Source organism: Vombatus ursinus, unplaced genomic scaffold (assembly GCF_900497805.2).
Source record: "Vombatus ursinus unplaced genomic scaffold, bare-nosed wombat genome assembly UNPS02009835.1, whole genome shotgun sequence".
Lineage (NCBI taxonomy): Eukaryota > Metazoa > Chordata > Mammalia > Diprotodontia > Vombatidae > Vombatus > Vombatus ursinus.
The window spans coordinates 27,581,415-27,585,989 of NW_020949613.1; the positions used below are offsets into that span (position 1 = coordinate 27,581,415).

The 4,575-nt window shown below is 36.9% G+C and overlaps 1 pseudogene; it reads right to left on the minus strand.

Annotated features, from left to right (window-relative positions):
* Window positions 1-1,659: 1,659 nt before the first annotated feature.
* LOC114036369 lies at window positions 1,660-2,291 on the minus strand (annotated as a pseudogene).
* Window positions 2,292-4,575: the final 2,284 nt, after the last annotated feature.

A 4,575-nucleotide genomic window follows, 5' to 3' on the forward strand; every position in this document is an offset into this window, starting at 1 on the left:
TTCATTTTCTCCTTAATTTACATCAGTTAATTATAATCTATTTCCTATTTTTCTCTGGTCATTATGACACAACTGTTTCTGCTTTTGGATCTCACTATATCTGCTTAACAGAGTGCAACTTTTCTCCTTTTCTTTGACTGATTTTGCTATTGATTAGACAGCTGCTACTGTGAAGACATGAAAAAGGAAGAAGAAAATGGTGTAATTTATAATCAACATTCAGATACATTTAAAAAATGGGAAATATTTCCACTTTGCTATGGAATTTAATACCATTCCTGCTGCAATGCTAAAATTCTAGCAAACTCAGATGAGTTGACATGGTGCACACAGCAGGATAGTCTACAAGAAACTGTAATGCACAAAAATGTTGAAAGAGAGTGCCAGTAACCTTTGAATATATTTGGTAAAGTAAAGGAAAAGCTACTGCAAGGAAGGCTATGTCATGTTTAAACTTTACAGGCTGACTACCAGGGGACCACATTAAAAACATTACAGTAAGAGATATTGTAAATGCTAGCTTGGAAAAGAATGGACTTTCCGGTAGGCAAAAGTATTCAATGCATTTGCTGATCATACTAAAATGTGACTGACTCAGCCTAAGGGATAAATAAAATAGTAATGATAAACTTTAACACTGTTGTATGGTGTTATCAAGGAAAGAAAATATTTTCACATAAAGTTTTAAATATTGGCAGCAAAAAATTCTCTTACAGACAAGTTGTTCCACCCTATCACCATGCTACTGAAGACCTGCTGGAATGGTAACATATACAGCATAAACAATGATCTGCTATATATAAGTCAGGAAATATTTGGAAGTGACAAAATTATACATGTTATTTAATGATAAAACATGTTTGGAGGGTTTTTTTTAAATATCACTACTCATTATTAAAGTAAAAAGGTTGTTTATGTACCAACACATGCTGTAAACATAGGAAATTCTCATTAAGGAAAGATGGATTTAATGTAATCTGATCTTTTACAAAAAATACTGTAAGATATTGATAACAGAATTTCTTTTTTACTTTCTTAAGTCTAATTCTCTTGAAAATTAAATGAATCTTTCTACTCCCTCTATCTAAAGTTCAACCATGCTCGCATTAGGAAACACCCCTGTTTATTTTTTAATCAGAAATACAATTCAAGTGACACATATTTCCATCTGCTTCTTAGGCTGAGTTTCAGCTTCATTATACTTTACAAGAAAACAGAAGACTTGCAATGGTGGAATAAAGTCTTCCACATTGCAACTAAGGTTTAATGGCAGCAGTGGGGGAAAGCAGTGGTGATGCAGAGTAAGGCCCGCCCAACTGCCCTTCTCTGACCATGGGATCTTTTTTCCTGTCTGCCTTGCATTGCTACGAGGAGGTTTTTCTGGTCAGGTTGCCTCCACCAAACCTGATTTAAGGAAAATCATTGATCCAGTTTAAGGGTGATGCTCATTCTTTTTTAGGTGAATAGAGTCTCCCCTTCAATCTGTTGATTGGGATAGGATACTAATATGAAGAAAATTATCAGGGTAGCTGAAATGTTTACTTAGCCACTTTAGAGGTGTCTTTAACATTGGTTTAATTGGTTTAATCATAATTTGATTCTTCTTTATCCCATCTTCAGGAGTAATTGCAGAAGGATGCATTTCTTTTAAGAGCTCTCCTAATATATGCAATTGTCCATCTGCAGCTACTGGTCAAAATAATTTATGAATGAAAGGTTGCTTAGTTATTGCCTGATATATTCCAAAAGGTACGTATCAAAATCCATTATCTTCTGCAGGATATTCCGTGAGTTTTTGGCTCCAAACTGGTCAAATTTATCATTTTATAATCCCATCCAGAGTTGTTTATGATTATTTTTCTGCATTTCATTGATGACTTTCATGCTTTAAAACTTCAGCTTCTTTCATACAAGACATAAAATGGGCTTCAGTTATATCCTTTGATGGTCAATGCAGAAGATCTTTCTCTGGAAAATGTAAATGTACCGTGATGTTCCAAGGAAGAGCTGTATTTGATGCAAGAAGATCAAATAGCAAACCAATTAGATAATGCCATTTCAGTGGTGTGCCTTCATATTCAAACCATATCTCAATAATGTCTTCTTGTCTCATAACCTTCTGAAAGTGTTTTTTTCACTTTGTCAGTAACCAGCTTCAAGTAACTTAATCTTGGTAAAAGCAAATAATAAGATTCTGCTTCTTTTTCAGTTATCTCATCGTGATAGAGTATAAAACAGGTTGGAATTTGTCCAAACCACACATCTCAAAGCACATCTTTGTCATCTGTCATTCTTCCAGTGGATAAGGCAGCATATATAGATTAAAGTTTTTCTTTGACCAAAGATACACCGAGGCCCTGCCCAGTGAGGGCTTGCACAGCCACAAAAGACACAGGAGTAGGATTGGGGTGGGGGGGTGGGGAGGCAGAGGGACCACCATACCAGGGGCCACTTCCTAAGCTCTAATACATACTGACTAAGTGATCCTAGTCAAGTCATTTAACCTCTGAGTGCATAATGTAACTCTCTAAGACTGTAAGTTAAATCATAGGCAATATCTAGCTACATGCATGTAGATATATACATATGTATGAAAAATTTCACAATAGAAATGCTTACAGTTATAGAATTTAAAAATCACTTTTGGAGCAGCTAGGTGGTGCAGTAGATAGAGCTCTGGCCTTGGAGTCAGGAGGACCTGAGTTCAAATCCTGCCTTAGACACTTGAAATTTACTAGCTGTGTGACCCTGGGCAAGTCACTTAACCCCAATTGCCTCACCAAAAAAAAAAAGTCACTTCCTAGTGACTTTAGAGAGTATCCAATTTAATTCCCTATTTTTACAGAGGAGGAAACTGATGTCTCAAGAGGTGGTCAGGCATATAATTTTTTAATTAATTCATTGGAATAGATGTGGATAACTGGGGAGGGGTGTGCTTCTGTAGGGGAGGCAAAAAAGGGAGAAGAGCATAGACATACAAAGAAGACCTCACTAGATTTACTTCAGGCAGAGGGAAGTGACTATCTGATAGCTCCTTATTTTACCTAATCATTTTTGCTTGCTACTGTAGGTTCTAAGTTCAGTTGTTTTTCTATTTCTGAAGAGCTGTAAGAGTTAGTGCTCTCTATGTTATCATGCCCTGGGACAAAGCTCCATTTGTTCCATACTAGTTAAAACTCTTGGTGAGGAAACTCACACAAAAGGTCAGACAAATAGTAAATAACAGATCTAGGATTCAAATCTAGGACTACTTTGCCTCCAAATCCAGTGTTCTTTCTCCTACACAATGCTTCCTCTATTACCATTCAGGTAAACTTAATTTCAGGCTGTCTCTATTAGAAAAAAAATTACCTAGACCTTATGATAAATGTGTAAAGTGTATGATAGGGGCAATATGAAATAAGGTAGAAAGTTAAATTGAAGTCAGATTGTAGAGGTCCTAAAATGCTAGAGGGAGAAGTTTGTACTTTATCCTACAGGCAGAAATGAGCCAATAAATCAATCAATAAGTACCTGCTATGTTAGGCTCTTTTGTTATAAAGATTAAAATGAAATAGTCCCTGCCTTCATGGAGCTTCTATTCTGTCAGTAGGAACAATGTGTAAACAAATGGGTAAATATTAAACATACACATAGTAATTGAAAAGCAGTTTCTGGGGCAGAGAGGACATTACAAACTAGAGATCAGGCTATGCCTTATATAGAAGTTATTTTAACTGAGGCTTGAAAAAGGCTTGAAATTCTATGAGGCAGAGGTGGGGAAGGAGAACATTCTGAGCACTGAGGTCAGCTTGGGCAGAACCACAACAGGGAGATGGAATGTTGTATATAGAGGACAGCTAGTAGTACAGATTGGCTCAAGTGTAGTTGATTACCAATAATAATAAGCTCAGAAAGGCAGACTGTGGACAGTTCCCTTCCCCAGTGCATGCAGGTTTTCACTCTATCTCTTTTTGCAGTCCTGGGCTGGATAAAAGCGCTTACTGTAATTTCTCTTTGTATTTCTTGATCATTATTTTGTCTAGTGTTCTTAGATCTTTTGGGGGGTAAGTGTGAGAAAGCTGGGCTCTTCTGGAATTTCAACTGGAAGTCACTGCTCTTTGTTCTAATGAATTTGATTCCTGGGACTGAGAATCTCCATTGGGAAGATAAGAAGCCACAATAGTGCCCTTGAACAAATCAAGGAAGGCTTTTTGCTGTTCCTAGGAGAAGGGTTCCTACTTTTTCCTAAAATCTGTATAAAATATAAGTATTAGCTTTTAGCTAAGAAGGTATGGCAGCACCTATTCTTCCTGTAAGATGAGGGGCTCATTACAGATTTCAGCTGAGCAAAAAACTTGAGATGCGAGAGGTTATAGCCAACGGAGCAGCATCTATTTGAAATTATGGACAACCTCCAGAGAAGAACCAATGGGGATAATGAGTTGACGTCATTAAAAGATGTCAGCAGCTCTGCAGTGTTTAAGACACTAGTTATCCTTCCACACACACGCCCCAGACATATATGCTCCCTTTGTGTGTCTATGTGTGTTCTCAATGTTTGTCTGTTCTTCCTAATGATGTTGTACCAATTTG